The sequence below is a fragment of the Fundulus heteroclitus genome, chromosome 10, assembly GCF_011125445.2.
Source record: "Fundulus heteroclitus isolate FHET01 chromosome 10, MU-UCD_Fhet_4.1, whole genome shotgun sequence".
Classification (NCBI taxonomy): domain Eukaryota; kingdom Metazoa; phylum Chordata; class Actinopteri; order Cyprinodontiformes; family Fundulidae; genus Fundulus; species Fundulus heteroclitus.
Window position 1 is genome coordinate 12,293,555 of NC_046370.1, and position 13,794 is coordinate 12,307,348.

At 39.5% G+C, this 13,794-nt stretch overlaps 1 protein-coding gene across 2 annotated transcripts in view; it reads left to right on the top strand.

The window, feature by feature from the left end:
• The window catches only part of LOC105926482 (carbohydrate sulfotransferase 15), a 57,138-nt gene that overhangs the window by 6,590 nt on the left and 36,754 nt on the right, over positions 1-13,794 (top strand). The gene's annotated exons all lie outside the window — the stretch shown is intronic.

Genomic DNA, 13,794 nt, shown 5'->3' on the forward strand with positions numbered 1-13,794 from the left:
AACGTCTTGACACTTCTCCCCAGACAGCTGATTTGTGGAAGATGTCGACTAGTAGTTGTCATATTAACAGATACTCCTCCTGAGCTATGGATCTCTGCGGCTCCCCCAGAGTTTTCACGGGCCTCTCGCATGCCTCTTTGACTAATGCTGTCCTCGTCCGGTCTGTCAGGCCAGGTGGATGGGCATTACTTGTTAGGTCTGCCGTTTTGCTTTGTTGTTTTAGTGTTCCGATGGTTGACTGCACGGGTCAAACTGCAAACATGCCCCTGATTGAAATTGAATCCAAATCAATTTAAACCAGGCCAGAACTTGTAGGCCGCGTACAATGTTGCGTAAAATATGTTCTTCACATGATGCAACAAGAGATTCGCCTGCATGTGCGATGTCGATCTGTGTAACTCCGTGCAAGTTGATAAAGACTGCGTGGGGAGCTGAGACACACGCAGTAGGCGTCCTAAATGTGGTGGGGATTCTCTTCCTCGCTGAAATATATAATCATACAAAGAGTGGGATGGGTGATTAGGATGATTTAGACTGGGCGTAATGTGCGTGGTCTCCAGCTGGCACGCTCAGTTTCTGCTCCTGTTCGTCTCATCTCTCCCCCACGAGCGGGTTTCTGTGGAGCGAATAAGTACTACGTGATGAATTTCTTTGCCATTGCAAAAGCTGAGCTGCAGCACCTTTTGCTCAACGGCGATTTAGATGCCGTGTTCTTCATAAGCGTTTGATGAAGCATTTATTCACCCCCTCCCCTCCCACAAAGAATCGTGTATAAATGAAGTTCAGTATACCTCTTGTGAGTTTTTTTTTGTTGTAATTCAGACTTTGACTGCATGTAAATGTGACATGATACCTCTGTCATGGATGAACCAGCTGTTCAGTAGTAATTACTGCCACACGGACAGAATGAATGCCTTTGTTATTAAAATATGTGCAAGAGATTTCTCATGGGAAGGTGGAAAAGGATGAGAGGATTTACAGGGTCCCTGTGCAATCTAAAAAAAATATGGAATTTGATTAATAATTTCCAGACCTGGACATGAATGCAGTAAACACGTAGCGTAGAGTATTTTCAGGTGTTATTCCCTAACCTATCAGTAAAAAAATAATTTGTGTGCGTCCGTCCAGCTTTTGGTTTTCGCAGGTTTTTATATCCAGTGTTCGAGGATTAAGTATATGCTATAAATTGGAATAGAATATAAATACCTTTTCCATAACCTGTGGGGAAATTCGGGTGTGACAGTGGCAAAAAACAAGGAGGAAACTTTTGTGTTTACTCTCTTAAAATGCCCTCTTTGCCTCTCTCCCATCAGGTAAACGCCTCAGAAGCCTTAAAGGCAAAACAAATCTTCCCAAGAGCTGTGAGGGCAATCGCCCCCTGATGGGATATCTAAATGCACATTTCTGTAGACAAAGCCTCAGATCATAATTGTTCAATAAGCACCGTACCACCTCAGTGTCTGTTATCTGTAACTTTCCTGAACTAAAAAACAATAAATACATTTTTGCTTTCATTAGGTGTAATGTGAACTGTAATGTGAAACAAAGTACCCAAAGAGAAATTTTGCGGCGGTAACACACGGGGACAAATAAAAAACATTCTATTCTATTCTATTCTATGGGTTAAAAATAATTGGAATTGAAATGAGCTTGAAATAAGCTTGCTTTAAGCATACTTCAAAGAGCAATGTCCCTTATCAGGTTAAGAGAGGTCAATAGCCAATATCAGGGATTAAATGTTTCTGACTTTGAACCAATGTAGAGCTGCAGGCGCAAATAGCACAAGATCAGAATGTGAATTAAAGGGTTTTGATGGCAAAACATTCTCGTTGGACTTTGAGCAGTTGGCCCCATTTGAGACAACTTGCACTTGAATTACCATGCCATCCTGCATCTAATGTCGCATAGATTTAACACACTGCTGTTCTTGTTTACGCTCATGCTTTAATGTGCTTTAATTCTCCTCCAGGAGAACGCCATAAGTCTTGAAATAGAAACCCTGGTGGGGTGCTGATTTGTCAAAATCAGCTACAGATTGGAAGCTGTAATAAACACGGTGCTGCGTGACCTGACTGCTGCTGCCAGGCTATGTTTGCTCCACATTTCTTTTGTCTTTTGTGAGATCACAGGCCTGTCTGGGAAATTTAGCGTCATTCCAGGCAACCAGGAGTCAGTGTCTCCAAAAATCTCTAGCCAGAGACCCACAGATTGTAGCCCTGATCTGATAACAAAGGCGCCTCTTTTATTTATTCTTCTTGTAGATACTCATTTTTTCAGCCGGATAGCCTGAAGCGGCACTGTGTTTCTCAAATGAAGCATCTGACCTCACCGTTAGGGGTCTTTTCACTTTTGTGTCTCCTCCAGCATGCCTAGATTCTCTCTTCTGCATGTGAGGCTGCTCAACAGCACATGCATGACAGTCCCTTCACCCCCCACAAACCACATGTACATATTTACTTAGATTCTCAGTTACCCACATGGGTCTGTTTCAAATGTGCCATGCCAGGTCAAACTGCGTCGACGTGTGCTTCCACTGTGGTCTCGCCGCAGGCAACCACCAGGTTGAGCTGCACCGCTCTAATCAAGTCAGAGGTGGAGAGCAGAGAGGGAATCTGTCTTTGGTCACTGCTTTTCCTGCTGTAGCTTGGTATTATTGTGCAGTTTATATTATCCACTCTGTTGGGACTGGGCCAGGTAACCACAGAAGATGTAGTCCCAGCGTCCTGCAAAAGTACCTCTTGTATTTCTTTAATCAGAACAAAGAGGCTATGGATGTGACATTTTTCATGTCCGTAGAGTATATGACTGCGCTGTTTTGTTGTTGCCCTGTTCGGAGCTGGCAAACTGAATACAGGACAGCTTCCTTTAGACCACCTTCAGGGGTAGTCAGGGACACTTTTTTCACCTTTTTTCGTTAACTCCTCAGACTGAAGAAGCCTCTTGGAGAACAGCCGAAACGTTTCAACGATGAAGAACCTGTCCAGAGGACCTACTCAATCTTTCTTTTGTCTTTTCAACCTGGATTCTTGAGATGCATCAGGACAGTATGATGGGAAGTTTAGGTGGTTCGAAGCATTAGCTTTCTAAAACCACAAAACACATTAATTCTGGTAATCAGCACCAATCCTTTTACATAGATGCTATGCTGTAGTGTCATCAGGATTGAGTATCTATCATATCACCTAATTCTCAGTATTCACCCACTCTCCCCACATGGAACAATTTAGGAAAGATACAGCCTTTAATCTGAGTACACCACATCAAACAGATTCAGTGGAACAGTCCCTCAGCATACCTTGCAGTGGGTATGAGGTGCTTTTCCACATATTCTCCCTTTTTTCTGAAGTCAATCTGACCAACGCACAGATCCAGTTAAATTTAGCAAGCTCCATACACTTACGTTTGTGCTGGTAGGACAGAAAATACCTTTTCTTCACACCTAGATAATGCCCAGTGGTTGCCATGGAGACTTGGTGACCCCCTGCGATGAAACTGTTTGCTACCGTCTTTGTTTTGCCATCAGTAAGAATACTGTCCTGACATAAATTAAAGGACCACTCAAACACTTAATGTGATTCCCCTCAAGCAGATGAATTATTACTTGAATATCTACTGGTTAAAAAAAAGTGTTTTCCTGAAACAGTACTGATAAACACTAGATTTTAAGCCTATTTCAAGATTGAAACTGCTATCAGTGGGATTATTCTGAAGATTGGATTTAAAGAAAAGTTGTTTCTTTTTGCCAAAGGGTTTTATAAACTTGTTTTTTTAATGCCTTGTTAGTTAAAAAAGCACGGTTCTGCTGGAATCATATTGATCAATGGGTTATGAGGATGTTCTCAGTTGTTTATTGTTTATTGTTAATTTTTTTGGAGCTGGTGTGACACACTGTGGTCATCAAAACCGAAAATGCTCTGTCTTAGTCATGTAACAAGGTCAACCTATTTCACAGTTTCAGTTTTTTGTTTATGTTTATTTTTAACTTAAGGCTGTGACAGGAGATTTGGGCAAATTTAGAGTAGCTATTCTTATGATGCCCTTTCCTAAATATTAAAGTTCTACGCACCTAACGTACCTATTTCTAATATATTTTATCTTTGTGAAGAGGGTTAAGGCTGGTTTACGCTTGATGCACGTATGTTCTGCGCGGAAATGAGACGTGTGGACACAACATGTGCAGCATTTATGCTCTGTGTGGCTTTTCCTCTGACGTAGCACTATTCCCTTAGATTCTAGAGGACAGCGTTGTGCTCCTACGTCAAGCGTACTGCACTCCACTCCACTCCACGTAAAAATAGAAAACACAGTTGTTTCCAACATTTCCAACATAAAGCCTCTTCCTTTTTTCCCAGAGTGACAGCGATTTGAAATGAGCCAAAAATGTCATGTCAGATCCAAGATCCACATGTCAGATGTGAAACACAGAAAAACAGAAAGTCGTGGTTATCAATTAAACAGAATTTATCAAACTAAAATATAAGGTTGAAGAAAAATACGCAATCCGCACATTCTCCAAAAGTAAACTCTGGTTTATCATTTAACTGATTTCGTCTCAAATCCGTTAAATGCATCAAAACAAAAGAACTATTGACTACTCTCCTTTCCATAAGTGTATTAACCACAGTATGTACTTTAATGCGCCTTTTTAAGCTCCATAGAAATTTGTCAAAGGTTAGTAAAATCTAACTGGATGCATAAACACGGCCAATCTTGCATTTGAAGTTCAAAACCACTTTATTAAAGAACGTGCAGCAACGTTTTTTTTTTTTTTTTCTTTTTCGTTTTAGGGGTAATAAATAATACTCCTTAAAAAGAAGGACATCATTAAAACTTGGAATCCATTGGTTAGATCTCAAAGAAAACATAATAGGGGCATTAGACTAGAAATAATTCTCTGAACACAATAATATTTATTTTTTGGATACGATATTCCAAAAAAAACCCCAACTAATTTAGACATAGTTCACAGTTACAAACTCTCTTTAGCCTGATGCTGTGTTTGACTCATTGCAGGCGTGGATGATCGGCAACACAAACTGCCACTGAATACTGCTAAAAACGCAAGCGTATTGCACGGTTTGCCGTGATTTGCACACCATGCTGCTAACTTTAGCATACTGTCTAACAGTGGAAAGAACTTTTTTTGCTGAATCAGTAAAGCTGAGATGCTCAAAGGCATCCGCTTTTTCTTGCTAAGTTCACCACAGCCACAACGCAACGGAAAAAACACCAAGTAAACAGTGTTCTTCCTGCAATCGGCATGAGTAAATGCTACTGAAAGCCACAGAGCAAAGATTGTGGTCTTTCTTTAGGAAGGCTTTGAAACTCTATATGTCAAACAGCCACTGAATGCTTTATTTGATTGTAACTGGTTAATGCTGAGACAGATGCCGTCATTTGTAAATATCAGCCATCCTTTTTACGCCGCACCTCACTAAAGCAGACTTTATGTGGCAGACAAACATGACATATTGCATAATTATGAAGCACAATAAAAATGATGAATGGCTTTTAAAGTGTGGAGTGGATTTGTATTCAGCCTCCCTAAATCAATACTTTTTTTAATGCTGCAATTAGAGTTTTTTAGGCTGTGTCTTTATCAACTTTGCACATCCACGGACTGAAAAATGGGGAAACATTCAAAGGGGAGCAATACTTGTTCAAGGGACTGTGGGCTTTTTCGAAATATCTGTGTTTAGCAGTTTAAAATGATGCATGTCTGTATAATTGGTGATGCTAAATTGACTTGTCGTTTATCTTGTGTGTTTGTGATGGATTGGCAATCTTCCCGGGCATTATTGCGCCTTATGTCCTTTGGCAGCTAGCAGAAGCTCAAGTCGCCTCTCAACCTTGCGGAGGTCAAAGTGAGTTCAAATGGATGAATGACAAACACACTATCAAGCAAGAATGTATGCTTATCTGTTTTAAAATGAATAATTGTATGTTTTGGAAGCATTTTTCATAAAAAAGAAACAATTTGGAGATACTTTTAGGTTTTAAAAATCCATGATGAAAAGTTAGAATTATTTCCCAAAGATTTTAGAGACTAAACTGTTCAAAATAAATGAGAATGTTTAATATGTGCACCACTGGTAATTGAATTTCACCATTCAAAACGTAGGTTTTTATTCATATTGCACTACAGCAGATTGCACAAATCTTGCACATTGTATATATACTACATCTTAGACACGTCTGCTTATGAGTCTGTCAGCTCTTAAAGGTCTCTTAAAGATGCCATCCATAGTTTCACAGCTGTCACCAGTTGCCCTTTTATTGCATACATTTTTTTTTTTCAGAGCTAAGTGACAGCAGGCTCTTGTTTTAGACTGAATGAATGCTGGAGACGATATCTGACTGCTCCCTGTCTCTGCATGAAGAGTAGGAGTTGGACTTTGAAGGAAGCGATGCGCGCAGGGCACCTATTGATGGATGAATCCACCAGAGATGTTAACGCTATTTATTCCTGATGAGAGCGGTGGATCACTGTTAGGGATTTATGTGGCTGTGGATGAGCGGCCACTCTAGGAGGCGTTGTCTGTATGAAGTAACAGACCAGGGCTGTTTGTCATGGAGACTGATGAGCTTCCAGTGATTAAGCTACCACACAGACATACATTTATCAGCTTTATAGGGTGAGCGACTTGCAACCATTTTTTTTTCTGTAAGGGGCAACTTGCATATCTATTATTATGTTTGGCTGTTAACAACAGTTGAAATTAAATTTCCAACCCAGACTTTTAGTAAACACTTGGTTTTATGCTTTACAAATGCAAAGCATCCACAATCTATCTATCTATCTATCTATCTATCTATCTATCTATCTATCTATCTATCTATCTATCTATCTATCTATCTATCTATCTATCTATCTATCTATCTATCTATCTATCTATCTATCTATCTATCTATCTATCTATCTATCTATCTATCTATCTGTCTGTCTGTCTGTCTGTCTGTCTGTCTGTCTGTCTGTCTGTCTGTCTGTCTGTCTGTCTGTCTGTCTGTCTGTCTGTCTAACCGATTTGATTTCTAAATGATCACGCTTAAAATCAATAGAGGAAATGACAATTTCAACAAAAGATCACAACCAGGATAATACTGGATCTGAAGAAAGGATTTTACACAATTGATCACAAGAAATTATTAAACAAACTGGAATGATGTGGTGTTGGAGGGGTTAAAAAGTTACCTGAGTAACAGACCCTAGTTTATGTAACTGGGAGACAATCTTTCTGTTAGTCTCAACATAATTTGTGGTGTTCCCCAGAGATTAGGGTTGGGACTCAGATTATTTATTTTATATGAATGATATCTGTGAGGTGGGATTTTTTCACACAGCTAGTTATTAGTTAATGAACTATCAAACATTGCAAGTTTCTTATCATATCTAATTTTAATTAAACAGCTGATTAGCTATGTAGCTAACCAGCAAGTTGTAGTTAGCCCATATTTCGGCAGCAGACTGGTGATGATGTCACCTCTGAGTTAAAAAAATGCAAATCTGGTTTGATAAAAATAATCTGCCTCTAAACAAGAGTAAAACAAAAATCATGCTATTTGGTAACTATAATTCAAATATAAAAGTCAAAATGTATGATATTCCAATTGAAAAAAGTTAGCGTAATTAAATTCCTCAGAGTGATAATAGACAAAGAATTATTTGTCATGCTATAATGTTGCTACCTATTTTGCAACATAATTCATTGCTTTTTTTCTATCAATAAGTTGTTTTGCATTTTGTTTGATGAGTGAAGTGAGGCGAAAAGTGACTGACACTAAATGGAGAGAGGGTGGGATTTCAGAAGTGTTTACTTCTACCCACTCTGTTTCGGACAAGGAATTAAATCATTCCGATTTAATTCCTTGTCATTCAGGCATTAATCATTCAGGCAGATGGAACATCTTGAGGATTGTTTATCTATGCTTATTTGTTTTGCTAAGTCTGTTATCTCCCTGTCTTGTCATTTTGTTCCTTCCAAAGTGTTCAAAATAAAGTACTTCCATCAATCAATCAATCAATCAATCAATCAATCAATCAATCAATCAATCAATCAATCAATCAATCAATCAATCAATCAATCAATCAATCAATCAATCAATCAATCAACCAATCAATCAACCAATCAATCAATCAATCAATCAATCAATCAATCAATCAATCAATCAATCAAAAATGAGAGACTTTTTAAAGTAAAAAAAAGCAAGGATTACATCATACGATATAACAATACTTCCTGGAATGTTTTAGAGAAAATGTCCTCAGTAAAACAACAATAGCACGTAATTTGAACGCACCTCTCAGCCTGTGAGGTGCCGAGTAATGAGGGCAAATCTCACAAACCACAGTGCCAAGGTCTGGGGTCATTGCTTATTCTAATGATGCATGTAAGACCAAACTGTTTTTCTTCCCTCACCATCTGTTCCCAGTTGCGCCTCTGACATGCAACTTGGCGACTGAGCACAGACACCTTCTGTTTGTAGTTTGATTTATGACATTGAGGCTTTGCATGGCCCGAGATTTTCTCACTATGGATTTAACCATATAACAGTTTTGCATAATGCTAACTGTGTGCAAATTCGTCACGCTTATAAACTTTCTGAGGGTTTTGTTAAAATATGAAATCAATATGAAATAAATATGCATATTATATCCACTGAGATTAGAGACAGTGGCAAAAATTGGATTTACAGCTCTTTGAAGGGTGATGGATTTTGTGGAACTGTTCCTGTCAAGGAAGATTTGCTCATTCTTATAGTTGTTAATTTTTCTTTAAGAAGCTAGTCTGGGGTAACTGCTAATTGTGTAATTGTGTAAGATTTTGATCAGAATCATTGAAGCGTAAACTTCCTGCCAATATAGTCTCTTGATCCAGACTTGAATGAGGTTTTCCACTTTACCTTATAATCCAGATGTTTCTGGTTTTTTCTTTCCCTTCACATCAGCCACGTTGTCTTCTTGAGTGACCAGCTATGTGTTTTAAATCACAACTTACCCCTCTGTGGCAGTATAGACATCTCAGAGGACCCCTGCTTTGTTTGCACATCAAATATGCAATAAGTGCCTGTTCCCCATGGCACCCAGTTTATGACCAAGCCATAAGATCTCAAAACAGATTTAAGTGTAAACTTTGACTAGGCTACTTCAAAACCTGCACAACAAAATACATTTGGATAAATGAAGCTCAAACCTCTTACGTTCTCTGGATCGTTTTGTTTTTCAGAAGTGAGTATTTACTCACACCGTCCTTTATTTCCACAAAACTGTCCGACACAGCATTTTGACATATATCTGCAAAAAAAATAAAAAATAAAATAAAAGAAATAAAAACAATTGTGAAGAAATCACTTTAACTGTTTTTAAATGAGCACAAAAAAGGACACGTAATGCATCTGTAGTTGAAAGCGTTTTAAAGAGTTGAGGTAATCCCTATAAATGGATGTGTTTTTGTGCGGTTGTCCACTATCTCCTTTCCACATGTCACGCTAATGGCCCATAGCACCGATCTGCGGGGGCTTAAACAATCCACAACTCCGCAGAGAGCTCAGTTCCAATTCCAATTACCTTTGGCTCCTCTTTTCAAACAAACAACCATTCATTAGCCCAGCTGTTTATTGCAGCTCTTTTGTATGACCTACAAACCTCACAGGATGTCAGCTGATTGTTCTCCATACCGATCATCAGTGGCTGCATTCCCCCACCATACAACATAGACTTCAGCTAGGCCAGCATTCTGCTCCTCGCCTTGGGAACTGTCTACCTCCGGATCTCAGAAACGCTACTTCACTCCCACACTTCAGATCCAAACTCAAAACCTACCCGTTCAAAACTGCATTTCCCCTATGATTTCATTTGCAATGTGTATTTTTAACCTGATTTTTATTTTTTGCTTTATGATCACGCTTTATTATTGTTTGTGTTGTGTTGTCTTTATGTATGGTGAATGTCCAGAAAGGAGCTTATAAATAAGATGCATTATTATTAATTATTATTATTATTATTATTATTATTATTATTATTATTATTATTATTATTATTATTATTATTATTATATGAGTCATGCAGATGGACGTGTTTTTTGGGAATGCAAACAGTAGCAGCCCCTATGCAGTTGTTTGCTTGGCTGCAGGAACGACTCAGGTCAGAGATCAGCATCATCTTCCGTTTCAAGCAAATGTTCAGGCCAGGTGTCACATGCGGCCCGGAGAGATGTTTACATTTTTTTACCCACTGAAGGTCCTGGCTGGGGTCACCACGAGTTTGTAAGAATGTTACTTCCATCTCAGGGGGGTATCATTTTGTGGGATTATCCCTGCCTGGTTAATTTGAAGCCAGAGTTTCATATCTGTGCAGGCAGCTGCTACCAACATGAGCCACTGGCCCAGCAGAGAAATTGTTGCGCTTTGTGAGATGGATGTGTTATTGCAGAAAATCTCTCAACCTTCCTCCATTTATCAGGATTTGGCCAAGCAGTTAGTTTTTTTTTTTATGTCATGTAATCCACTTCCTAGAGGGAGCAGAGAGGGATGAACTTTTTTTTTTTGATTTACCTGAAACTTAAATTACAGTGTAAGTAATCCACTTGCTAGAGGCGGAACGCACTGGCAACCTCAGAAATTAAAATGCCCTGAAATAATTCCCCCTTATTCAAATGTGAGCAAAAAAAAAAAAAAAAAAGACATCTTTTTGCCCACCTTTAATTTTCAAAATTAACCGACCTTCCTGTCTGTTCAGCCTGGGGAATTTGTCCAAAGCTTCATTAACGTGAAGTTTTGTATAATGCAGCAGAAGGAAGATAAAGCTCGGAATCCTATGAGGTGAGAATCCGAAGGCCAAGTTAATATTATGGATCCGCTGGGAGGTCTTTGTGTAGCTTCCCGAAAACAGTTTTCGTCAGACCTGCCTCCAAGTGAAGGAGCAGGAAGACAGCTGTCTCGGTTATAGCCTACATTAGTCTAATTCACACATTTCCTTGGCAGTCCGGAGCAAACGCGTTGTCCGTGCACATTTATCTGTCTGGCAGGAGGCTCGGCCCGGTAAGACATGGCTGTTGACAAGGTGTGAAAGTCTGCTGTACAGGATTAAGATACGGGAGTATTTAGAGACGAAAAACAAGAAGTGGGTCTGCAAACATCGCCATGTTTGATGCTCTTCTCATAACCGCAAAGAGGGAAATGTGTAGTTTAAAGTTAAAACGGAGGAAAAATATGACTATGCATTCTCATTAAGATCAGATCAATACAACATTCTAAAGAAAATATGGACTATTGTGTAAAATAGCAGTTTTCTCTAAACTTCCTCCACATTTTATGTCTGCGCCACAAACTTCAATGTATTTCATCGGGATTTTATGTGATTGTTCAATAAAATTCTATTACATATGTAGGCTGCACATTACCTTACATGATGGTCATCATTGTGGAAATCCTTGTGAAGTTTTTAAAAGCTCAAAAACAGTTTTTTTTTTTTTTACAACTAGTAAATACCACATTCCACAACATTCTGACTTTTACAGATGATCAAATTGTATTTATCCAGTTAGATGGTTCTGTGTTTTTGGAAGCTCTTTAATCAAAACGTCCTACCACAATCTTCAACCTTAGTATTTGTATTTTTGGTTGAAAGGTAGACAAATTAGAGTGCATATACAATTATGGTCACCTTTAAAACCCTACAAGGTTGGTATACCTCTTTTATACAATCCTATTTTTGTTTAAACAAAAAATCTTGACATGCATAAATTAGAGACGAAATCAAGGCTTTTCTTTTACATATTTACCAGTATGCTGGTCTGAGAGAAAAGTTAGCTGTGACAGAATGCATCGATGCTTTGGGGTCAGGAAACAAAACAAAAAAAATAGATGTACAGAAGAAAACTGAGGCGAAAGATCAGAAAGGAAAACTATAGGAAGAAAATGGAGGTGCAGTTGCAGGACAACAACGTCAGCGATGTCTGAAACAACCTGAAAACAATTTCAGGTCACAAACAGAACGGCCAGGCCGTAGGTGACATGAGATAGGGGGAATTAGCTGAATCAGCGTTTCCTGTGGTTTGACCAGCCAGCCCCCTACTCAGACTAAAATGCTACAAGCACCGTCATTCCTGGCCTGTTTTTCTGCCCTCAGCTGCACATCTTTCGGTTCTCAGCTGTCATCCACCCCCCTCCGCTTCAAATAACTCCAGGAATGAACCCCCCCTCCACCACCCTGTTCTCCTCAACGTTCCAAGTGAGGACCGTTCTGCATCAATCCAAAGTGAGGAAGGCTGCAGGTCCAGATGGCATGAGCTCCAGGCTCCTGAGGTGCTGCCCGGATACGCTGTGAGGCATCGTGGGGCTCTTCAACATCAGTCTGAAGCAGAGGAGAGTACCTCAGCTTCCTGTGTGGTACCAGTGCCTCATGGGCTCGACACACGGGGAGCGACGTCGTTCCCTCCCTGTTCATCTGTGCGATGAGCCAAGCGACCGGCGAAATTCATTCGTGTGAAATTTGGAGCTCGTACACAAGCGGGCTTGCAACGCGACACAAGAAAGTAGAACAACGTTCAACTTCTTGTCGCCGTAAGGTTTGGCACTGAAGCCATTTATCTGGATCAGCCGTGCGGTGCGTCCTCAAAATGATGAAATTCTTCAGGCTGTTTCCTTGTCTGTAATACAGGATGAACCCGGTTGTGTTTTTCTTTTGTAGCGTAGACATAAAAGCAAGATTTCAACACTGCTGATTGCTGGTATAAAATGCCAAAGTGAATAAAAAAAATCTGTTTAGTAGTCACTTGTGCTTGTTTAAAAAAAAAAAAAAAATCATTGAAGTCCTGTTTTCAGTGACTGCTCACTCACACAACACTGTGATGCCAACTAAATGAATAATGACTGTTCACAGGAAGAACTAGGGACAGACTTTTTTGTGCAGTTTCAATGTCTTATATCATAGCTCATGACGACAAATCAGGATGTCAGTTGTGGCAGCTCACAGTTCACAAACAACTGGAAACGGCTTTAAGATGCAAATCAGTGCGTTTCTTCCCTTATTGTTCAATTCTTATAGTGCACAAGGTGTTCCATGTTAGGCTGCTATTACCAAAATCAATAATTTAAACGGCTGCCATTGTTTTTTTTCACACTTTTTAATGACACCATTATAAGCACTTATCCACCTTAGGGGGCGACCTGCCAGGGAAATTAAGACGATGAATAAAACACTAGATGGAGAAAAGTGCTGAACTTGGGAACTCGGCTCAGCGGCGATAATGAATTGAGGAGCATAGGCCACCTTTCTCACCGCCCTCCTCTGCAGTGAGGCAACCGAGAGTCTGTGTTACATTTTGACCCCGTATCTTTTGGTTGAGCTGAGGGCAGAGCTTCTCGTCTCCAAGGGTATGGGTTTTTTTCTGGTCTCCTTTGTTACTTTCTGGGCATTATATTGTTATATCTTTCAGCAAACAGTGTGATATAAAGTTTGAATGTTTGACTTTCTTTAAATTAATCTGACTTGTTACACACAATGTATTTTTATTGATTTTATCTTATTTTCGTTATATAGTTGTGAGATGCGTAATTTAATTAATCTTGGAGACCGTGAGAGACCGCGTGGTGTAAAAGCAGTTTATAGTGACAGCACCTTGTCACTATAAACACTGGTCTCTCTGTGCTGTCTTGTGCGCATATAGTCAAACGCAATCTCCTTTTCAGAAGCTCTGTTTTCCTTCCCAGTTATTGCAGGCATTAATTTCATGCTTTGCTGGCTTGTGGTTGTTGCTTCGTTTATGCACTGCAGTGATGTCTTTCCCTATTGTT